Source organism: Colossoma macropomum, unplaced genomic scaffold (genome assembly GCF_904425465.1).
Source record: "Colossoma macropomum unplaced genomic scaffold, Colossoma_macropomum, whole genome shotgun sequence".
Taxonomy (NCBI): domain Eukaryota; kingdom Metazoa; phylum Chordata; class Actinopteri; order Characiformes; family Serrasalmidae; genus Colossoma; species Colossoma macropomum.
In genome coordinates this window covers 24,670,484-24,696,627 of record NW_023494789.1, presented here as the reverse complement: position 1 = coordinate 24,696,627, position 26,144 = coordinate 24,670,484, and the positions used below count along the sequence as shown (strand labels likewise).

General features: G+C 39.0%; 1 pseudogene; it reads left to right on the top strand.

Annotated features, from left to right (window-relative positions):
• Positions 1-1,456: 1,456 nt before the first annotated feature.
• The window catches only part of LOC118808160, a 78,401-nt pseudogene continuing 53,713 nt past the window's right edge, over positions 1,457-26,144 (top strand).

Genomic DNA, 26,144 nt, shown 5'->3' with positions numbered 1-26,144 from the left:
GAAATGAAGGAATCTGTTCAGTGGTGATACTGGTACTTCAGTGAGGGACAGATATATGTGTGGTGCATGCTGTTGTTATTCTGCCTAAACTAAACAATTAAATTGATGTGTTCTAGGTGTTTGCCACTGCAGCTGACGTGAAGAGGATGCCCACCCTACTGGTAACTTCTCAGCTGCTGCTTCTGCTTGCTATGTTTATAAAGAATCTGCATAAATCAACAACAATCCTGTATTTCAGCAAAATGGTACTATCCTTGCTGCAAGTGATTAACTCTTCATTTGTTTTGTTTTTTTTTTCAGGTGAGAAAAACAGCAAGCTGTATTGAATGCTGGATGGTCAGTTGTAAGGGACACATCATCTATAAGGGCATGCAGGCAACTTTATTGACCATTCTGTGTTTTACAGAAGCAGGATGCATGTGTGAGCTAGCAGTTTAATTGTTGTTCATGGAGAAAGTAGCAAAGGAAGAACCAGAAACAAAAGAAAAGCAAAATGAGGCCAGCACTAATGAAATGAAAAGAACCACTAAAAATAAAGAAATACTCAAACTAAGAATCAGCAAAACACACTACAAACATACTACAAACACCACCAAGCAAAGAACAGACTAAACCAAGGGGAAGAAAAGACAAGAGAACACCTGAGAAACACCTGGGGCTAACAAGATGGTGGGGCTACAGACTACACGCTGGTTGGACAGATGACTGGGGGTAGATGGACAAAAACAACAAAAGCACATGGCAGACATAAACAAAAGCACATGAACCAAGAGGCAGTAGAGAAGATAAAGGCAGACACAGACAGAAACAAAGAAAGAGAAAGCAGGACAAGACAAAAATCTGTACCTATATCTGAAGGGAACGTTAGTGCACCCCCATTAAAAAGGTAATGAACTGTAATGAGCAGTATTATACTGTAAACATACTAAATTACGGTTATATCCTGTATTTGTAAAAACAGTATTAAACTGTACATTTTTACAACAGTAGGATAATGTTAATTTACCTACAATTTCCTGGCAACCCTGATGCCAGTTCTTTATTGTTTTTTTTACAGTTAAATTTTTTACAGTGAACACTTGTTAACATTGAGCCCAAATCTGAAGAAAGTTTTCTAAACTGATCAAAGCATGGACCTAAAAGGGATTTATTATTTATTTATTTAATCTTATGAGTCATTAAATTCAGTCTTCTGGTCAGATGGGATTTTGACTGATTTTCAACAAAATACCAGACATACAAAATATTTACACTTAAATTCAAATTTAAGTGTAAATTAACCTGGATATTTAATTTCAAATGATAGCCTCTCCTGCAAAATACAACTTCAGAATATAAATGTTCTCTGTCATTTTATCTTTGTCATACTAAATTTAGCTGTTGAATATGAAGTGTGTTCATATTAAGCTTGAACACAAACATGCCATCACAAACAGTTTCCTGTCAGGTAGGAGGAGGTGAGGAGGTGCATGAGTGTTCATACAGCAAGAAGAAATCAGTCCTCAGTGATGGCAAAGGAAAAATACGGTAAACAGCTTTAATTCATATTTTAACTCATTTTCAAAGAGGGTCATCAAAATAACTGACACAGCCCTTAATGCTAAAGCTGAGACTAGTGGAGACAACACAGTTATACTCATAAGGGAAGATGAATGTGGTGTTAATATCAGTCATACAGGTCTGTGTTGTATGTGTTGTTGTCTATATTGTTTCTATTGCAGTGAATTTGGTTCTGTGTATCTAGAACTGTTCACTCAGAGGGGTTCTACTTAATCATTTAAGCAATCATTCAATATCACTCACACAGAACAGCTATCAGGCTGCATTAAAGCTCCCACTGCAGTGTTTATACTGTATTGATCACTGTATTGATCAGATACTGAGACATTAAGTTGAATGAATTAAAGTTTGTTGTTTTTCTCTGCAGGTGACTCCCGGAGGTTTGACCCTAATTTTAAAGGGCCCATTCACAACAGGTGAGAGAGACTGTTATTCACTTCATTAACGCTGTTGTAACAGTTTATAATCTGCACTTTAAGTCTGCTGTAAGAGGTATTTTTCCTGTTTCAATTCTCATTTCTGTCGAATGTTTCCGCCTCATCTCTGGTATTCTGGCAAATTGTGATATCTTGTCAAAATATGTCAAAGCTCAGCTAATCAGCTAATCTGTGAAGAATATATACATTTTAAAGTGACTTAAGTGACTCAGTGTTATTGTTATTTAAAGTGACTTAGTGTTAAAGTGTTATTGTCCATAGCAGTAATATGATACAATAATAATACTACTGACAAAGTGACTGAGTGAAATGATAGTTGGGGAAGGACCCACAGCTTCACAGCTTGTTCAGAAGCCTGACAGCCTGTGGGTAGAAACTGTTCATTAACCGGGTTGTTCTAGTCTGAATACTGCAAAATCTCCTGCCTGATGGCAGGATAGTGAACAGGCTGTGTGCTGGGTGATGCTGTCCGACCGGATCTTTTTGATTTCCCTGAGGCAGCAGGACTGACAGATGTCCTGTAAGGCCGGTAGTTTGTTGCCTATGATGGCTTTTGCAGTCCTCACCACTCCTTTAAGGGCCTTATGGTCGCAGGCGGTGCAGCTGCTGTACCAGACAGTGATGCAGTGTGTTTACAACTCAGTGTAGTGTGTATAATTAAACACAGTGTGTACAAATTAGCAGTGTGTACAACTCAGCAGAGCGTGTGTACACTGTGTGTAGAACAGCAGTGACTGTTGATCTCAGCACAGTTCGTATACTTCACTGTGTGTGTGTGTGTGTGTGTGTGTGTGTGTGTGTGTGTGTAGGAGCTGCACTGATGTTTTCTGCTGTTTGCTCTTCATTCTGGCCCTGCTGGGTTATATTGCAGTCACTGCTTTTGGTGAGTTTATACATCTGTAAAATAAATAAACATCTATCTATCTATCTATCTATCTATCTATCTATCTATCTATCTATCTATCTCTTTAGTGTATTAGAGCTCTGAGCTGCTCTGAGTGGGTGAAGAAGTGAATTGTGAAAGTGAATAAACAATACAATAAACACTAGACTAGAAAAGTGCATTTCATGAAGAAAATGTAAAGTGACTCAAGCAACTCCCAAGTGGTTGTTTCCAAATGGTTACTGTGGTTTCCCAAGTGGTTGCAAGGGTTTAGCTAAATGGTTATAACAGTAGCGTTGTGTGTTGCTGTGCAATGAGCAAACACAAATGATGTATTTATATACCAATTTCTAATTATGGAGTATATCATCCAATTATGCACAATTATATGTTCAGTACATAATTGCATTCATTATTAATACCAATTGCAATAATCAAGATCTGTGTCTATTTTACTCCCCTCTCCAGCCTGGACTCAGAGTAACTTGTGGAAGGTGATTTATCCCAAAGACAGTAGCGGGCAGTTCTGTGGTCAGACCGGGACCCCACTTGAGTGAGTGAAACACACTCACAGTCACTCACCCACAATTTGATTTAGTGAAAACATGAGAACTCAGATGAGCTCAGTTGATCCTCACTCAGTGTGTGCATGTGTGTGTGTGTGTGTAGGATGAAGCCTCTGCTGTTTTATTTTAACATCACAAAGTGTGCTAATACACGGGTGCTGAAGGATTTGAAGTGTCACACCACACAGGTAACACCCCATTTACCCCAACATAGAACTCTCATTGTCATTGTCAATCTCTGTGATTACACTGTTAGCCTAACTACCGTGTGCAGCAGCAGTTATAAGTTATATTGTTATTAATGTCAGATATTTTGTGTGTGTGTGTGTTTGTGTGTGTGTGTGTCTGTGTGTGTAGATTTGTGTGAAAAAATGTCCAGAGCAGTTCCTAAAGCTGGTGGAGGCTAAACGGAGCAAAGAGGACATGCAGTACTACTTGCAGTTTTGTAAGGAGAGAGTGAACACTGCAAAGGTGAGTTAAACACACACACACTCTCACACACATACATACTTTACTGAGAAAAAGTACAGCAGGTGATACCATTTAACACAGCTTACAGAGAGGAAATGAGTGCAGTTGTGCAGGAGCAGAAAGTAGGATACAAATTCTCTTCTTTTGAAGTTCTTTTTCTTAGTGTAAGTGACTGTGGAACAAATAAGAATTCTTTTTCACTAATTATAATCTATAGGCCACCAGGGTTGTATTCTCAGTTCTTACAGGAATTCTCTGACTTTCTATCAAGTTTAATAACGTTTTCAAATAAAATTATCTGAGTTTTTAATATCCACTTTGACAAACCTCAAGATGCACTAAGGAAGGCATTTATATCTATCTTAGACTCTGTAGGTTTCACTCAAAATATAAAGGAGCCCACTCATTATTGCAGCCACACTTTAGACTTAATTCTGACCTTTGGTGTAAACATAGATAACTTAGCCATTCTCCCCCAGAGCACAGCAGTCTCAGATCATTACCTAATCTCATATGAAATTCACTTTAGTGGTAATGTACGTTCATCACCATGTTATCGTGTTAAGCTTCCTCCACAGCTGGTAGCTTCATCAGAAACATCTCACAATTATCTATAATTCTGTCAGCTGACCATCTAATCCTACCGAATTAGATATTATGACCAAGATCTTAGAGGATACTTTTCGATCTACTCTAGATAATGTGGAGAAAGCTAACCTTGATCCCTGCAACCTATCAAATTATAGACCTATCTCGAATCTCCCCTTTATATCAAAGATCTTGGAAAAAGTTGTGGCAAAACATTTAAGTTCTTATTTGCATAGGAATCATATACATGAACATTTTCAGTCTAGGCCACATCATAGTACAGAGACAGCGCTAGTAAAAAATTATAAACGGTCATTTATTATTCTCTGACCAAGGAAATGTGTCTTTGCTAGTCCTCCTTTATCTTAGTGCGGCATTTGACACGATAACCACTCTATATCACTAAATAGACTAGAAAACCTTGTAGGGGTAACAGGAATAGCTCTTTCCTGGTTCAGATCTTACCTCACTGATCGCTATCAGTTTATTAACATAAACAGTGAATCATCTGTCCTCGCAAAAGTAAAGTATGGTGTACCACAAGGCTCTATTTTAGGACCTATATTATTCACATTATATCTGCTACCACTGGGCATAATTATCAGTAAACACAGCATCAATTTCCACTGCTATGCCGATGACACACAGTTATATATATCAAGCAAACCAGATGATAAAATTCAACTTAGCAAGATTGAGGACTGTATAAAAGACACAAAAGACTGTCGAGTAACTTTCTCCTACTTATCTCAGATAAAACAGAGGTTCTGCTTCTTGTTTAAAAGCTGCTAGAAACAAACTGTCTAATTTAACTTTTAAACTTAATAGTTTCTCAGTTGCGTGAGGTTCATCTCTAAAAAATCTCGCTGTCACGATAGATCCTGATCTGTCCTTCGATGCACATATAACGAATATTACAAGAATAGGCTTCTTGCATCTCTGCAATATTGCTAAATTAAGAAATGCATTATCTCTACAGGATGCAGAAAAGCTAGTTCAAGCATTTATTACCTCAAGGCTAGATTACTGTAATGCCCTGCTGTCTGGATGTTCCAGCAACAGCCTTAACAAGCTTCAGTTAGTCCAGAATGCTGTAGCCAGAGTCCTCACAAGAACCAGATAGTTTGACCATATCAGCCCAGTTATCAAACCTACACTGCCTGTTAAATTTCACATTGATTACAAAATTCTTTTACTGACATGCAAGCTCTATACAGACTCACCTCTCAGTACCTGAGTAAACTTCTCTCCTACTATGAACCTTCACACCTACTTAGACCACAAGGTGCTGGCTTATTATTAGTACCTTGAATTAATAAAGTTACATCAGGGGGAGAGCCTTCTCATACAAATCCCCCCAGCTTTGGGATGATCTTCCAGCCAGTGTTAGGGACTCAGACACAGCCTCAGTCTTTAAGGCCCAATCCCATTTCTTCTTTTTACCACTACCCCTTGTTTTCGAGTGTCACCCTTATCCCTTGGAACAAAGTTGTAAAGGGTAGTGGTTAAAATCTTGCCCTACGAAATGGGACAACCCTAAAAAAAAAACATCGCTTCATTAACAGGCTTAGCGGTGCTCTCTAGCCGACCCAGCCCAACTTCAGTGATAGGAGAGAAGGGAAAAGTTCAGCAACCTCGCTGCTGGGCTTTAGTTACATTTAGGGCATCATATGCTTTCAAAGAGGGCAAATAAGACAATTATTTATTATCACCCACAGTAGTATGTATCATACACTGTTTTTCAATGTATGATTTATGGCCCTGATTTATGAACCTGATTTATGACCTGATTTATAACCCCTGTGTGACAGGTCTGTCAGTTTTGATTGCCAGGTCATTTTTATGACCCCTCTGTGACAAGTTGAATTATGACCCCTCTGTGACAGGCCAGTTTGAGGGACAGGTTTGCCTGATGGGGGAGCAGGGTGTGGCTTACATATATTGTATTTAAGCGTTCTTCTCACAGGCGGATTGCATGACTATTGCAGCAAAATGTCTTCTGCAAGTGTAAATCAGACCGTTTTTAGCATTTCTACAGCAACACCAACTGTTAATTCTAGCGACTACGACACCATATTGGGGTTTGCGCCGAGGAAGACACGGTATTGTGATGCATTTCGTTGCAGGTCTCGCAAGCGTTTCGGGGGTGTTAAGATTAACCTCTTTGATTCTCTGGCTTATGATGTTTGTGGGGATGGTCAAACACAATCACCGCCCTCCGCAATGTCTGTTTAAAGGGTCCCCATCCATGCATACAGCTTCATTTTCTCAGCACTCAAGTCAACATGTTTGAGGATTTTCATCCATCAGGTCACCCCGACAACCACGGGCCTCTGTGGTATAGAAATTATCAAGTGCCGGACGTTGATTACGCACTGCTCGACACTGCCATTGGTCCTGTGAACTACAGCCATGACGAACCAGCAGCGGCCAACGTGACACCAGACCACAGCTTCTCAGACCATTTCTGCAACAATACCAGCACAGATGGCGATACAGCGTGCAGCGGCAATCAGCCAACACTATCCAACACATCAAACAACAACTGGTTAGATCATTTGTGTGAAGATTTTGCACATGCAAATATGACTTTCCTGCATACACCGTTTTTTTCACCGGTACCAGCATGCATGGTAGATGATGAAACACTCATCGAAGCTCCTGAATGCAGGCCTATACCCACACCAACCGAAGATGTGGATGGTCGAGTATGCGCTACCGACTTTCTGCTGTTGTTGTAATCTTACAACACATCATAAACAACAAACTGAAGGTTGTGTCTTGGTTGTGAAGTGGACCACCCTAGTCAACTTCGACATTCATGTCTGTTTGAGCCGGATATCGACTCAAACGGATATATGACGATATAACACGGTCGCTGTTTACGCCTGGGTTGAACCATGCCATAGCAGATCTTCTGAAGTGTTTCTAAGGAAAACAACGGTTATAAATATATGTTGACGTGTATTGACGTATTTAGCAAACATGCCTGGGTCCGGTTGTTAAAAAAGAAGTAAGGTTTAGAAGTTGCTAGCGCATTTGCGTCCATACTAGCCGAGGGTAGAGTGCCTCAAAAATTACAGTCTGACTGGGGTAAAGAGTTTTTAACAAACATTTTCAAAACCTGATGTCAAAAAACAAAATTACGCAATTTGCTACAGGTAGTGAACTAAAGGCTAGTATCGTAGAGCGTTTTAATAGAACTCTAAAAAGTCGTATGTGGAGATATCTAACGGCTATAAATTCCAAAAAGGTACATTGATGTTTTACAAGACATAGTGCACGGTTACAACAACAGTCACCACAGAAGTATAAAAATTAAACCAGCTGATGTGTCTAAAGACAATGAAACTATTGTGTTTAAAATGTTGTATGGTGTGAGAGACAAGAAAAACTAAGAAACAAGAAAACTGTGTTTAAGTACAAGGTGGACGATGTTGTGAGAATATCAGGGGTCCATTAGCAAGGGTTATGAGGAGAACTATACACATGAATTTTCACTATTTCAGAGTGTATTCCTCGTCAACCACCTGTTTATAGATTGACAGATTATGATGGTGATGTTATACAAGGTTGTTTCTATGAAGAAGAGTTGCAAAAAATAAATGTGCCTAGAGATAAAACATTCAAAGTTGAAAAAAGAAGAAAAAACAGGGTAAAAAAAAATGGTTTTGGTGAAATGGCTGGGGTGGCCTCCCAAATTCAACAGGTGGATTCCTGAAAAGGATGTGGTGGATATACAAAAGCCTTAAAAGTGGCTTTTGTGAATGCATTCATTACAACAAATGACAAACATGGGTGACAATGGTTTTTTCATTACTTTGCCATGCAATTCATCGATGTCGGTATACCCCGACAATCAAATTTCTAATTACAGAACAAAACTGGCAAAACCAATTGATTTAAAAGGTGGGAAGTGGGTGTTTTAGAGTTTCAGTACCCACGGACGTGGAAAACATTTGATGAAGATGACGCAACATTTATGGGAATCGATTAAAACGCTTCAAAAATAACAAAAATAAAATAGAATTGCTGCCGCCGATTCATAGCGACATATTTTTTCAGGAGAAATTGATGCTTAACGGCGTTGACATAAAAATCTGCATGACCCGTAGTAAGGATGAATTCTGTCTAATGCGACATGATGTGTTAGCTTACAAAGTAAATATTCTCTCGGCATCTTTATTTGTCAACAAAGTGCCTGTATCACCAGCTGTAAGGCTGGGTCATGCACAGGCGTTGCTGTCAACAACTGCTAAATACCCGATTGACAGAGTGTGTCTAAAAAATTTCTCTATACCAGCAGGGATGAGAGTTTCTAATCAAGAGAATTTGTTCTTGGGAACACTACCAAAGTCTATGATAATAGCAATGGTTGACAATGATGCTTTCACAGGTACATACAATAAAAACCCATTTGCATTCAAACATTATGATTTAGAGTTTCTCGCTGTCTATGTAGATGGGCAACAGTATCCTGCTAAACCACATCAACCCGACTTCCAGTCTGGTTCTGCTGTGCGTGAATTTTATCAGTTGGCTTTAGCATCTGGTAGACATCTGAAAAACCAGGCATTGCCTTTTGATAGAACGGATTTCCTACAGGGCTACACTCTGTATGCATTTAATCTTACACCTGATGAAGAATGTAGTCAACGTGTGTCTTTGGTCAAATCGGGACTGGAGGCTCGTTTTAGACAACCCCTTCCACACACCATAAATTTGATTGTATATGCTGTTTTTGACAGTATCATTGAAGTGTCTAATCGAAGACAAGTTTTGGTTGAGTTTAAGGTTTGGTTTAGAGTTAAACGCTTCCGGGTGAACACTGCCTTGCTGTCTACATAGCTGAAGATCGTGTTGGATGTTTTTTTGACAGTTTTGGAAACCCACCAGAGAGGTTCCCTGAAATGATTTGTTTTTTTCTTAAAACATCATGCATAACACAGCGGTACTCAACTAGACAAGTACCAGACTTTGCTTCAACTACTTGCGGCCAACACTGTGTGTTTTTTTTAAACTACATCACCAAAGGGTTAAGTTATGAAGATGTGATGTCTAAATACTGTTTAGATTTGATAAAAAATGACAATATGGTTTCAACATTTGTAAAGAAATTTTATTCATGTATTTGTTAGAACAAGTTGTTTAAATGTGTCCAGTATGTTCAATCATGACAAATGTTTAATGTGTAGTTTGTTAAACACTTTGTTGTTGTTGTTGTGGTTAAAATAAAACAGACAAAATGTATTTCAGCATTGTGTCATTTATTTACAAAATACAACACAGTGTTCAACATCAGTATTCAGCACATCGTTAACAAAATAAGACAATTCTAAAACACGTTAACAAATATGTACAGAACATTGTGAACAATCAAGATACACATAGACACACAAACACACAAAAAAAGACTTACAAGTTTAGCCATTTACTTCTGTCAATAATGGGTGATTTAAACTTTGGGGTTTCACAGTTGCTATCGGACAATCGTGAAATGTCCCCCCTAGGCACAGCATGACCAGCAGACTTTTTGTTTTTTAACAAAACAATTTTTTGTCTTACATGCTTGTTTGGTATGGTAGAAAGAGGTATATTTAAAACAGCAAAAGCCTCTAGAAACGTATCCCAACCCGGCGGTCTACGATCATCGCTAACCTTGTGCGGTGCTGTGATACTTTTCACCAAGTCCAGAATATGTGACCCTGGGACTGGACTTCCATGCAAGACAAATTCACCCAATTTGTTCCAGGATGACACATCTTTTGATTTAGATACTGAACTTTCCTCTTTCTTCGTGAGGGTACATTTCTAAGAACATCAATGATTAATTCATTTTTGTCATCAGTCCGATCAAGACATTTACATCCTTATTAACATTATCTGTGGGTGGTAATGACAATGTTAAAGTGTTGGTCTCCATATCCCCCAGTTTAGCAATGATTAAATATCTCTGCAAAACAGTAGCATAAAGCTTTGCTTTCTCATGAGCGTCAAGATCATTCCTACCCAAAATATTTCTAATAGAAACATCCAAGTCATTTTCTACAATTTGTCTGATAGTCCCTTGCAAGTTCTTGCTCTTTCTCTTATCCAGCCGGTGTTGTGGTTCCAAAAACATTTTCTCAGCATACTCCATCACTTCAGTTTTGTCTGTTTGTTATCAAACTTGTTATAAACGGTATTACCTCCTTTCTAATTAAGTACCTTACTCTTTTCTGAAACTCTGCCCCTTTTATTAGCAAATATTTTTATGACCGTCTTCTTCTTCTTTAACATACAATGTTGCTTTGGTGTAAGAGGTATGTTACCAGTAAGCACATTAAGAGCTGTTTCACACAGGGTTAAGATGAGTTCATCAGATGCTTCCTGCAGAATAACATGTCTCTGTGATGGTTTAGCATTAAATAAAAGTTTAAGAAGTGGTAGGTTTCTATATAGCCGGTCGGACATATTGATCTATCTACGTTTTTTTCTGAATATATACAACAGAACCGTTTGAAAGCAGATCCGTTCTGAGACGAAAGTCTTCAGGAGTCTTTGCTTTATAATCAATCGTGAGGTGGCCGAATGGTTTGCTTACAGCATTTTGAAAACACTCCATAAAAGGTTTTGTATTACCAGGGTACATTTGTCTACCTAATACACCAACCTGATTAGTATCTCTAGCATTCTTAAATAATATGAGGTAGTTTGTGTTTAAAATAATAGTCCTACTAGATTTTCCTTGAAAGAACAAATTCTGTATTAGGTAAATGGCACTTAAATTTCGGTGATGAACATATTGTGTAAACACCTTTTCCACCTTTTCATAACATCGTCAATAATCAACAAATTATTTCTGTTAGGCAGTAGTAGGGTGTCATCATTTAGCATTGTTGGTACCCCTTGAACAAAATGAATATTTCTTATTTTCAACATTTCATCATAATGGGGTTGCCAGCAATCATAAATGTACACTATGTTTTCTATTTTCTTTGAAACTAACTCGTCAGCACGTTCAATCAACTGTTTTACAAAAATGTTTTTCAGAATTTGATGGTCCACTTATTACGCAGGAAAAAGGGTGTTGTAATCTAAAATCAAAACCATCAACTTCGCGTACACTGCGATAGTCTCGGATGTCTTTAGTATCCATAAGGGAGTGTTGAAAAATCAGACAGCAGAACCCATTTGTTGTACACAACTTTGAAATGTTTCACAACTGACTTTTTTTTCAGAGTGAGGTTCTTTTTATTTCTTACAATACCGTCTACACGAGCAAGTATATGACGACTATTATCATGATGAACTACATAATGGTCAACAAGGCCAATGAGAGTGTCGAGTCTAATAACTTTAGAATTTTCAGAATTAAGTGTGATTCCTTTTGCTTTCATGCATGTTTTACCACTGGCTGTACAATAACCATATTTCTTGGGACCTCCTAAGCAAATTTCTGTAATGTAATCGACACCACCAATCTCGTCAGTCAAATCCCCTAAATAGGGCCCCTGTGGCGGTTCCCAGTCACCTTCACGCGAAACAAAAATAACACTGTCAGTGTCACTGCACAACAGTCTGTCACACAATTTATCCATCAGATTGTACAGTTCTAAACGAGCATGTGCAGTTGTAAAAGCACTGAGAAACACATTAATGTCACGTGTTGGACAACTGTCTCCATTGAATCAGAGCTGTGGTGTCAGACACAAAAGAAAAATGTTTAACGTAATATCCAACGTCAAAGATGTGTTGTGAAAACTGTTGAGGGTCAGTCAACAGTTCAGACACTGGCAAGTTTTCCTTCATTGAAAAACGGCCCCACAAGCTATTTAACAACAATTTGTTGATAGATCGTCGTGCTTGGTTAAGACTAATCCTGTCAGGGTTCAACTGAATCTTTTCTTTCTCAAAATAATCCCTGACACACTCTGCCCTCTCTTCCTCAGTGACTGCTTGTACTGGATAACCACTGGAGTCCTGCTTGTACTGTAAAAATGTCTTCACATAATCACAGAACAACATCTCTGAACTGTCTGGAAAATGCCAAACCTCATGGATTTTTGCCACCACATACCCTTTCTCAACAGCCTTCATCAGTTCAATACTAACCCATGTCCCTGTGATAGATCTATCTTCATCACTATGTGTGCAAGTTTGAAGCTGGTTTTTCTGCTTGGCACAAGTACGACAGAGTGGGAACATTAACTTACCATTACAGCAGTATGGTAACACAGGGTGTAGGAGTTTTCTAGGTGGATGTACAGTTGCTTTAACTAGACCGTAGTACTCCTCAAGAGGTCGAAAATTTTTGTAAAATATTTGAGGGTGACCTATGGGGTATTTCTTTCTAGCTTGACAGAATGGATACAAACAAATATCTGATTTTCTCACCCTCCTTTGCCTTGCAATGCAAATTGTACGCATTGGTTCTACCACCAAAAAGTGCGTCTCTTGGTTTCAGTCTTTCGGGGGCTGTATAATTAGACATAAATGCCATAACACACAAATCTTCCCTCTTAGCGCACGCCCACTGGCATTCCCACATTACTTCAACATGTAGATTGTATGCACGAACAAGTATCTCCACCTTGGCGTCAAACTGTTTCCACAGTTCACCATACAACACCTTTGACATCGGATGGGCCTGGTTCGGACTGTGGCGACATTCATGACCATGATGCATGCCACCATTAAATTCTAAAGCTTTACGTACACCATCTTTTTCATAATACCCATCAACATAAAATGCACCAAACTTCATTTCTCCATGAGAAAGTGCGTGGTGTACATCGACATCTCTTGTACTTTTAACATACTCAAGCCATTCAATAGCAACATTTGAGAATGTCTTGTGTTGGTTAATGTACGCATTGTTATATGTCAGCGCTAGTGTGTCTTTGGGTAGAAAATGTGTTTTGTACACAGCCATGCAATACGATGCTTCATGATGTACATTGAATGAACTCGTCACGATACTTAATACACACTTTGCGTAGTAAAACGACATCATTCTGGCCATAAATGGACAATTCCTTTTGGAAGTCAAACACACCACCAGAGACTGTGTTGTACCACTCATCAAACTGTTTTCTGTCTTTGTCACCCATAGTGTCATGGCCATAAAAACACTTGTCAGGATACTTGCCCACATAGCTTTCATTTTAAACTTTCACTTTCAGATTAATTTGTGTGGAACATAACCTTTCTCCGAACATGTTAGATTTAATGCCGATGGTGTTTTAGCCAATTGCATTGGAATGGACGAGTATGAGTCACTGTAGCGTTGTTTGAATGCTTCGTCATACATGGAGATCAGCCTGCACCCCATCACGGTAATTTTGACAGCTATCCCCACTTTAGAAAATATTCCAGTAACAGAAAATTGTCAAATCCAGCAGCATTGTGTGCCAACCACGTGTACCCCTCTACTGTGAACTCTCTACCGTCAAATGTAATAGCACAGACGAAATTAGCCTCATGTTTACCGTTTGCAAATCGTGTCTCAAAGTCAAAAAATATGTATGAATTGCAGGGTTCTTTTAATTTGATTCGTTGTATGTAATATTCATGTGTGCTGTCCGATATTAACTCTTCTCCACAATGAACACAACGTCCTGACACACATCTGTGGGGTTTTGGCTTTGTTAAACTAACATGATAACGTCGGCCGCATTTTTTACAGTACTTGGTCAGATCACATGAGGATGCCATTACTCCTGTTGTAGGTTGTTGTTTCTGTTTCTTATGTTGAATATAACAGTATTCGGACTTGCAGTAGTGTGAACAGTCATTGCAATATTTGAAACATCTGGGGTTCTTGTAACAGAACACATCTTGACACACATCGCAACTGTATTTACAACTATGATCTCTGGCACTGGTGTAACCTTTGTAACAAAACTCAAACATATGGGACGCCCACGAATGCTTTCAAATTTTTGACCAAATAATAATGGTTGTCATGAAGATACAGAAACACAGCCTTGGTGTGTGGTTTGTCTTTTGTTTGATACTTCTCTAAATTACCCAAACTAGCTTTGTAGAAAACTATTTTAACACCATACTTGTATTCGAAACAGCCAATATCATTAAACCCAACCCGGTGGTCACGTGTGTAGCCAGCATTTGTCTGTATTTGTTCGCCTATAGGTTCTAGTGTGTTGTGGGGTGCTTGTGGATTTAGAAAATGAGTGAGGCAGATTGCAAAACACAGGTTATTTGAGATGTTTGTTGGGCAGAAAAGATTCAGTCTATTCCTATCAATTACCTGATTGTGTGCAAGGTCACGCACCTTATGACGAACACCACCGCTGTTGCTCATCACAATGGAAACAGTCAAAACCAAACTATCATCTGTTTTAATGCTACTGTTACTCTGTATAACCCGTTGAATAGCGTCTGAAAATCTGTCAACACTGTAACCATATCTTGAAGATAACAAAGCATTTACGTCAGATGTTAAACTACTACCTCTTAGCGTTATATCAATAATGCTACCATCACCACCCAACACTCTGGAGAAAGATACAATGTCTGACAACATATTGTGTATATAGGTTGCATATGAAGCCATATCCGTAGATGGAGCATTACGTAAGTTCAAAGTCCTGTGTAACACAACGCTGTTAAATCTACTTCTAGGCACCACAGTATAGTCATCAACAACCCCTCCATCTCTTACTAACTGTGCAATATCATCATCTGATAAACCAAAGTTAGGTGCCGTTAGATCAAGTGATGGGGAATTATGTGTTTGCATGCCAGCGCCTGTCTGTTCTGTATTTGTGTTGTGTATTATTTTGTGTGTCGCTTTCTAGGGATGCTATAGCCGTCACAATTTCATCGTTTAGACTATGTATTTGCTCGATGGTGAACAAGTCCCTAGCTTCATATATAGGGTCATTATACGCAAAATTGCTGCAACTATCACCGATTCTACAACATTTTGTTGGTGGGAATTGTACTGTATGACTTGTATTTGGCGACCAATTGTATAATTGTGTGTAATTTGTAAACTACTAAGTATGTTATGTAAGGTGTCCGTGTCTTGCTGTTCATTAATGAGCTTATCAATACCAGTCACATACTCATCATTTAGACACTGCAATTGTTCAATGGGTGACAACTGCCCCCAACACTGACTAACATACTGGTTGTTGTCTGACTCCCAAGACCTATTAGACACCATTTTATATGTTTAATTTGAGATTTTACCGTTACATATTTTAAACAACGCTAATGTGTTTACATTCGAGTTTAGTGCTGATGAGTTAGTTTATTTAAAACTACTGAACCCAATACAAACCAGCCGTGACAATGTCAACACAACAATACAAAACAACCTTAAACACTAAAAATAAAAAACAATATAAAACCCAAGCCTTAACCAATAACAAAAATGATTATCTGGAAGATGGTCCAGGAACTGGAATCCGTGGTGATAGTTTTAACTGCAAGAATCTATTTAAATTAAACAGTTCTCTTGTTACTTTATCATATTCAGCCTTGTCTTTTATCAATTTAGTATGTGTGTTAAGATCACCAACTATTTTCTGAATAATTATGTCACGCTCCTGAACAGCTTTTTCTAATTTAGAAATTTCTTCATTTAGTTTCACCTTGTCTTTATCACACTGACGAAGAAGAGCGGCTTGTCTACGTTGTTCAATTGACAACCTTTTTATCTCTTGATTAAGCTGCCCCAATATTACATATGGTACAGCGGCCTACCTGGTCTTGGGCTTCATGTTCTTGATTTGACCTCAAATCAGTGTCTCTTGGTTTATTTAGAGTTCCAACTTTTGAGGATCAACGCTGGGTAACACCGTATTTGCACACACCAAATCTGTAGACAGATCAAGTAAAAATACATTAACATATATACTCACTAATGTTAAAATATTGTATATAGTGTTTAATTTGTATTTTCTTACCAGTTGATTTCTGGATTTCCCCAAGTCTACGTTGTTTTGTATTTGGCTCGTCTACACACAGAAGAGCCTTATTCTTTTGCCCCCGCGATGATTCACCTGGGCTGCTTGAAGCGCTGGGGTTAAATCCAACCAATTTGAAATCGTTATGTACTGCAACATGGTGTTCAATTGCTTTAGACGTACTTGGGACAGCGTCAAATCCAGGTGGTGTTAGGAGACCAACGGACTCAACCAAATGGTTCAAACCTGCTACAGAAAACAAATAGTCTGAATTAGTATAGCATATCATTTTGCTACAAAATCAAAAATCAAAACATAAACTTTGTCTCACCAAGAGGGTTTTCACAAGCCAATGCGCTACCAGGTTCTGTAGAAATGCAAGAAATATTTTTTAATGAACATCAAGAGCTGCAAATAAATAAATAAATAAGTAAATAATGCTATAAACAAACAGTGACATACTGTCAAACAGTTGCGATAAACCTTAAATACTTCTGATGGCTTCGATTGTTTCAAGCTCAGAGTTACCTAGACCAAGAACATTCCTGTTAAATACAAATTGTGACAGTCTTTTAGTTATTACTTTACACGGAAAATTAGGCAAAAGGTATGTAGCATGGTACATACTTACAAAGAAAGCTGGCATCAATTTCTCGTTCGCAAAATACAACACACACACACACAACAATGCTGTTGACGGTATATAGGGTGAATGCAGGGTCTTTGCGAGTCGTTTTTATACACCATTTACTCAAGGCACTCCCGTTACTATGACCTGTTGAATACCTTTGTGTTTGATTGGTTTGGTTGGGTAGCCGTAATGATAGTGTCATATGAGACACACCCTCCCAAGCCGAGCCGCCCACCCAAAACACACACACACAATGGAGTCTTACCAGTTTTAAAGTTGAAATTAGGCCTAAAAGTGTATTAAACACTATTTTAAAAAAAATACTTCTATATGGTCTTAGAAGTTTTAAAGTTTAAAATTGCAATTAGGTCTTTTTAAAACTTCTATCACACACACACACACACACACACACACACACACACACACACAAAGTCATCTTACCAGTTTTGAAAGTTGAAATTAGACGTTTATTTATATTTAACACTTTTTAAAACTTCTATCACATACAGTGCTGCCTTACCAAATGTTTAAAGTTGCAATTAGGCCTAAAAGTGTATTAGACACTTTTAAAACTTCTTTCGCACACACACAAAGTCGTCTTACCAGTTTTTAAAGTTGAAATTAATGTTTATTTGTATTAAACACTTTATAAAAACTACCATATGAAATTAGACCTAAAGGTGTATTAAACACTTTTTAAAAAACTTCTATATGGTCTAACAAGTTTTAAAGTTTAAAGTTGAAATTTGACCTAAAAGTGTATTAAACACTTTTTAAAACTCACTTATGGGGGTCATAAATCTTTGGGGTGAGGTGTGGTGGGGTGGGGGTGATGAGGGAGGTGATGGGGAGGGGTAGATGTGTAATGTGGAGAGAGGGCACCTTGTTAAAGTGTCCAATCTGTCCATCACAGAACCACAAATCATATGGGTCATAAATCAGAGTCATAAATCAGGGTCATAAATCAGGGTCATAAATCAGGGTCATAAATCATACATTGAAAAACAGTGTATGATACATACTACTACCCACCACTAATTCTTTGGTGATACGAAGCTGAAGTCAGCTATTCTTGTTCGAATTTCCTGTTCCACCTTAAATGGTGCAGCCATTACATTCTTGCGCTTCAGGCGTCAATACTTCTGGGACTATTTAAAGTGGAACGGGAAAATTAGCTAGCTAGCTACCGAGACATTAGCATACCTTTAGCGATTTTTTATGCTTGTTATGAAGAAAACGACCATAATACATTGAAACGACATTAAACTAAGATAATACAATGGTTATCGTAATATTATAACGGAGAAAATACTTACATTTGTGAGTTTCTTTGGTCGCTCGCACAGCCATCTTGCTGGTTTTTCTTGTTTTTCTTTCTTAACACTCTGTTTGGAGTGTGCCTCTGAAAAACCTCCGTTTGAAGGGCCACATAGCCCTAACACTTCACCCTACCCCTCTATCTCAATAATAATTGGGACACCCTAACCCTAGAGGTGAACGCGCAAAACAGAGGGCTAAGGGCCAAGGGGTAGGGGCAAGGGGTGAAATGAGGCCTTAGTCTAGGCTAAAAACTCTCTTGTTTAGTCAAGCCTTTGGTAATTAGTTTTTCCTGTCAGATAAAAGGTGCAGATCTGGGGGTTCATGGTCATAGAGTATTATGGTAAACTGGGAGTGTTGGTGCTGTCGTCCCACTGCTCTCACGCACTCACTCAGGTTTGCTGACGGTGGAGCGGAGGGGCGCCAAAATCTTTGGGAGCCTCATGTCTCTGTTACTTTTCTGGTCCCTTTTAGTTAGGCTGTAATAACTAGACCTGCCAGAGTCTCTGCTGCTCTGTTAATACTGTAATCTGTGATCAGTCACTCATTACAGAACTGACTCTGTGTGTTTCCTTTTCTTTGCCGTGTTGAACAGCTGCCCCTCCTATGTGGTCTGATGCTGTTGCTTCTTCCGCCTTGATCGGGTTCTCACTGCTCGCCACCCTTTTGGACCGGCTTGACCACCATTGAGCTTCATGCTGTTCAGCGCTGTGAAAACGAACCCACTCATGAACTGACCCTTCTGATGCTGCTGCTGCATAAACTAAAACCAATCTAATTAACCATTGCTTTGCCTGTTTTCCCCGTTTTGTATTATAATATTTTATCCTAAGGCTGTTTGCTATCCAGTGTCGACCAGAGGAGGATGGGTTCCCCTTTTGGTCTTGGTTCCTCTCAAGGTTTCTTCCTCTTGTTCTTACGGAATTTTTCCTTGCCACTGTTGCCATTGGCGACACTCATGGGGGCTCGGACCCGGATTTTTCTGTAAAGCTGCTTTGTGACAACACCTGTTGTAAAAAGCTCTGTATAAATAAACTTTGACTTGAGTTGTGTTAAGTTGTGTTGTGTTGATTGAGTGGTGTTGAGTTGTGTAGAGATAACTGAGTTCCGTTGAGCTGATCAAAGTGGTGAGTTGATTGAGTGGTCTTGAATAGTTTAGAGTTGAGTGAGTGGTGTGAAGCTGATTGAGTTGTGTAGATATTATTGAATTTTGTTGAGCTGATTGAGTTGTGGTGAGTTGTGTAGTGATGATTGAGTGGTGTTGAGTTGTGTATAGATGCTTATGTTGTATTCAGCTGATTGAGTTGTGTTGAGTTGATTGAGTTGTTGAGTTGTGTAGAGATGATTGAGTTGTGTTGAGCTGATTGAGTTGTGCTGAGACGATTGAGTTGTGGAATGGAGGGAGGCGTGACATAGTTAGTGTGTAATTGCTGAGAGTCTCACAGCAGGATTGTGTTGAGTTGAGTTTATTGTTCTGTCACACTGATGTTGTTGTTTGTTTTTTATTTACAGCCGGATCCCGAAGTCCTGAAACATGGAATGTGTCCGGAACAGATCAAACCCAGCCAGCCGTGTGAGTTATTCAGTTCTGCATTAGCGACTGTGATCTGACCTGTTTATATGCCAGAGTCTGATGCTTTGTGCATGTGTGTGTGTGTTTGTGTAGTTATGCACAGGTGTTTTCCGGTCCAGAAGAAGAACAAAGACGCCAACTTGAATGCCACTGACCTACAGGAACCAAGAAAGTCAGTGTGTGTGTGTGTGTGTGTGTAGTTATGCACAGGTGTTTGCTGGACCTGAAGAAGGAGAAGGGGGGGTGTCAACTTTAATTCCACTGACCTGCTGGAAGCAACAAAGTCAGTGTGTGTGTGTGTCAGTGTTAAACTGTTAGTGAGAAGCTGAATAGTTTTTGTGTTTCTGCAGGAAGTCCACCGTCGTTGTAGAAGCTCGGCAGGTGGCCCTGAGGATCTTTGAGGCTTATATAAAGTCCTGGCGCCGGATCCTGCTGTGAGACTCTCAGCCATTACACACCAACTTAACATCAGCCTCACACACTGCAAAACACTACATAACACTGTAAAAAAAAAACACTGCAAAACACTGCATACCACTGTACAACACTGCATGAAGCTCTAACACACTGTACAGCCTTGCACTGCAAAATGTACATGGTACAATGCACCATTACACTGCAAAACACTGTACAAGAATTGTACTTAGAAGTGTATAACACTATATAACACACTGTGTAACACACTGTGTAACACTGCATAAAACTATATAACACACTGAATAAAGTGTTGTATGACATTGCATAACACTGTAAAACACTGCAAAACTGTATGAGAGTGTATTACACTCTACAACGGTAGAACATTGTATAATATGTCTCTCTCTCTCTCTCTCTCTCTCTCTCTCTTTCTCTCTCTCTCTCTCTCTGTCTCTCTCTCAGTGGATTAGTAATTGCCATGGTGCTCAGTCTGCTCTTCATCTTTCTTCTGCGTTTTCTGGCCGGGGTCATAATCTGGACGACAATCATCTTGGTCATCCTCGTTATTGGTTACGGTGAGGACGTTTCCTCTGCTGTAGGTCAAGCTGTTTTCCTGCTCCAGTAAATAGTCAGCTGAACTGTGTTTATGTGGAAAATGTTCCAGGCTGAGAGATCGAAGCACTTAAACTGTGTGAGAGAAGCTGCTTTCGTTAGAGTGGTGGACTAGTTAGTTTACTAGTTAGCTAGTTAGCATACTTTTATGTTTAGCACATATTTACTGCCTTCTTGTGATTTAATTTAAATAAAGTGTATTTAATAATAAAATCAAACTGAAAATGAACATTTAATTTAATCATCCTCTGTCTCTCTCTCTCTCTCTCTCTCTCTCTCTCTCTCTCTCTCTTTCTCTCAGTTACCTTCGAATGTTATATGCAGTATGCGGCTCTGAAAGGCCAGGCTGAATCAGATGTTATTATAAAGGATCAGGGGCTGCAGACAGATTTCTCCATCGACCAGACAGAGTCAGAGAGACAGACCTGGCTGGCCCTCAGTAAGTTTTTTACTATTATTATTATTATTAGCAGTAGTAGTAGTAGTAGTACGATTATTTGTAATTTTATTATTATAATGTGTGGTGGTTAGCTTATCTTTCAGTCTGTGTGTGTTTCTCTCTCAGCAATTATCCTGGGTATCGTGGAGCTGGTGATCCTCCTTCTCCTCATCTCCCTTAGGAAGAGAATCGCCGTTGCCATCGCTCTCATTAAAGAGGCCAGCAGGTAAGCCCCCCCCGACCCGGCCCCCAAGGCACACATGCTGCTTTAACTAGACGGAGACTTCAAATAAACAGATGTTATACAGCTTCTCACCTGCCCACACTAGTCCGGTCTAAAACAATTCTTCTGTTTTAAGCCACAGTCACAGTCAACAGAAGCATTTGCAGTTTGCCTCACTGAGGCTGGACAGAAGTTTAGGTGCAGTTGTAAAGCAGCTAAGTCGCTGGTCAGTGATGACGCAAAAGTGAAAAAAAAAAAATCAGATAATTATAATAATTAATTAAATAATTATACACACAAGAGCATAGTTCTATACACTAGTCTGCAGTAATAACGTGTAGAAATGTGATGTGGTTGGCTACAGTGAACTGTGTACAGCTGCGGTTAGCCAAAAAGCTAACATCACCGCTAGCAAGCTGGCTATTTTCCTAATATTCTAAGATAAAAGCACAAAATTAGAGATAATAATACAGTATGGAGGCAGACTGTGTATCATACAGTCTCTCTTTATGTGACTGTTTATAGTGAGTGGTGATGAACTGCTTAAAGGTTTGTGATTAAATGCTGCTAAAATGAGCAGTTCCTCAGTTTTTTTAAGTTCAGAGCTGCTATATGAAGCCCTACCCATTTAGGGGTCAGCACAGCCAAATCAGTGCCATGTTTGTTTATTTTCTACATGAAAATAAGTTAACACATCCTCTACAGACAGCACATTTACATATGGCATTTTTCTGCTAAATGTAGAATAAATTTATTGAATTTACTGAATTTAACAAATAAAAAAAAAACTAAAATGAATGAATTCAGCATTAATATAATTATGAATTGATTGTAGTTATTATCATTATAGTTTTGTTAAAGTTGTATTATTGTAATTTTCACCCCATTTATTTTTCAGGGTGCTGACTCATATGATGTCATCGCTGTTCTACCCTATGCTGACCTTTGCCCTCTTGTTTCTGGTGATCGTGTACTGTGCTGTCACCTCTGCGTATCCATCTCAGAGTTACACACACTCTTATAGCACAACTGACTCACCTCACAGACACACCACCATCACTCTCAGACACTTTCACTCAACTAACAGACAGACAGACAGACAGATACATAGACAGATAGACAGATGGATAAATTGATAGATGGACAAACAGACAGACAGACAGACAGATAGATAGATAGATAGATAGATAGATAGATAGATAGATAGATAGACATTGTACTTAGAAAAGCTTTGGGCACTTCAAAGTAATATAGATGTAAATTTATATTACAAATCTACAGAGCCCTACTGGTGACATCCCATATACATAAAAATGATGTGTGGCTACGCCTCATTAACGTATTAGCGTGGAAATGAGAACCTAATGCGTGGCAATGACTTAGTAAGGTATTGGGAAGGCAGTGGGAATTAGATCATGCTTTACTAAGTTATGGCCATGCATTAGGCTCTCATTCCCATGCCTTACTAAGTTGTGGCCACAACTTAATTATCTTGTTCCCATTCCTTACTAAGTCATGGCCACCCGTTATTTTTATTTATACAGGATGTCACCAGTGGGGCTCCGTACAATTCTAAGTAATCAAATATAAATATAAAGTGCTCCTATATAGGAACGTCCAGCTGATCCTTAACCGCCTCCTGCAGCTTACTGTACACCTCAAATCAGCCGATCTATGAAGTTACCAACAAAACACAGTGTGAATACTCCGGACAGACCTGCGACCCTGAGGTCAGTCTCCAGAAACACTTTTGAATAGTATTATTAATAGTTGATAATAATAAAATGATATTCATTCTTTAAATGAGTTTGATTTTATATTTTATTTTGTTCCTCTTATAAAATTTATGTGTATTTATGTACCATAATTAATTTCTGCATGACAGTTTTCCAACTTCTTTTTATATCTTACATTGTATAATAGTTAGTTCCAGCCACGCAAACTGATTGGTTGAGAGGCGTTCTAACCGTGCTGATATTTCGCCATGACATCATGACAACACTGTATCACTTCGCTGAGACACCGTTGCTAAGCAATGACTTTGACAGCTGTAGGAGACACTCAAGCCATCTGAACGTTTTTACTTCCTACTTTGCCACAAACAGAAAATGGACACTTTTAAGATCACATTTGGCCGACAGTCAGACTCTGAAGATGAGACTACACGAAATTCCCAAACTGTCAGTTGGTCTGTGTGGAGCTAAAGAACAAACTGCCGGCTGTGCGGCGAGTGAGCGGAGTTCGTTACTCTGATGTAGCAACAAGCTGCTTGTTAAGGAACTATAATTTGGCAGAAGGAATTGCTGACATTAAAACATATTAAATGCCACCTTCATGACCCAATTTATTAATTTCTTACTTTATTTATTTAACTGTTGTATAAAAGCAATAGAACACCCGAGGTCATGTGTTATCGCGAATGACATCATGGCTGTGATTATCTGCGACTAAATCACAGCTGTGATGTTATTTCACAATAACACACTCCCTCTTGTGTTCTATTGCTTAAATGACACAGGTTGCGGTAGACTGAATGAGCGGGGCTAAACTGCTGTAGGCTGAATAGACAGTCATATATACATGAGTTCATGGTGGTGATGTGATTTTATGCAGATTCTCTTTTTTTTCACAGACATTCAACAGCTCTGAAGTACACAAACAGTGCCCAGGTGCGGAATGTCTGTTTGCGTTCAGTGGCGGAGAAACCTACTTTCATAAGTACCAGGCCGTGTTCCAGTTCTATAACCTGTTCATGTTCTCCTGGTGTGTGAACTTTGTGATGGCGCTGGGTAAGGTGACCCTGGCTGGAGCCTTCGCCTCCCACTGCTTCAACAAATCGGATGACATCCCGAGATTCCTTATCTTCTCCTCACTCGGACGGGCCCTCAGGTGTATTCACTATTCCTACTGCCCACACTCCGTTTCATAGCGTAACAAAACTTGGCCCAATACTTTGCTAACAATTAAAATTTACAGTCTTAACCCTGAACCTAGCAGATCTGGTGAGCAAAAAGCCAACTTCCCTAACATGTTTGAAGGGTTAGCACCATGCTAATTGGTGGTGTAAAAGCTTCCATTACCTGTTAGCTACATTTGCCTTATAGCTCCAGAGCTAAAACTGAAGAAGAAAACTTCAGACACCACACATGACTACCTTTGGGGTTCTGGACGAGGGCTGTGTAAATTTAATTTTTGCCCAATTATTACTTTAATATACTGCTAACCATTCTAATGGGAACTGGCTTAATGGTTACCATTAAAAATCACTAGTTTTCTGTGGGACACCTACAGATTCCATTAAGAAACCATCAGATTCATCCAGAGTCAATCCCAGAACATCATTAAACCGTTAGAATCCTTTACACTGTGATATCAGTCCATCAGGATAACACACACTACCATTAGTTACTGTTGGACACCGCCAGGAACCAACAGACACTTTTAATGGTTTCTATGATTTCTTTCAGCAGGGTGGAGCTGCCGTGCTAATTTAGATAAGAAAAAGTGGAAGCTTGTCCCTCACCAATTAGCAAGATGCTAACTGCATGTCTAAACCATCACACACTCGCTTGAAACATGTTAGTGAAGTTGGCTTCTTATTCAAATTTTCCGTCCCACCTTAAATGATGCAGCAGTTACATTCTGGTGCCTGCAAACCATTTACGGCGGAACAACAGACATGCTAATATGGTTTCTAACACTGTTCATGGACTATAAATGCATTAGCACAGATAAAAACAGCAGCGTAATACTGTCTCTCTCTCAGGTATCATACAGGCTCGTTGGCCTTTGGTTCTCTGGTCCTCTCCATCAATTGGGTGATCATCACGATCCTGGAGTATCTTGAGAAGAAGCTGAAAGGTGAGCTGGAGCTTTTCTTCCTTTTAATCAGCGATAACTGATGACTGTCAGAGGCCGATCAGGGTAACACTGAGAAACACATCTGTGAGAATCAGTGTTATCAGTAAAAACTATGAACATCAGTGACTTACAGAAGGCAGTAATGATGAACCTGAGCGATCTGTGAGCTGTTGTGTTTACTATCACTGTATAAAAGATGCATGAGGCTCCTTTATTGTTGGATGCACCAAGTTTTTTTTCAGAGTGAGTCGGCATGAGCTCGTTCAGAGCCCGGTTCTGATCAATAAGAGCTTATTAATGATTTCTTTGTTTATTGACTGCTGAGTGACGATTTCTTCTTCAAAAATGGGAGTTTGTGGCAGAAACTGAAAAAAATAAGGGTTTGTAGCTTTGTTAGGTCACAGTCTTTACATATCAAATAAATGCAACAACAGCATTCAGAAATTCAGTTATTACTAGAAAAAGTTAGATTAAATGCCAGAAATAGACACTTTTTGTGTTGGAAAAGTTGCAAAACCTTTGTGATAAACAATATATAACATATGTAAACATTTAATATTTAATATACAAACTATTTAAGAAGAAACAAGTCAAACATTTGGCTTAAATAATTGAATAAAACAATGCAGCTGCTTGTTACTATGCAGT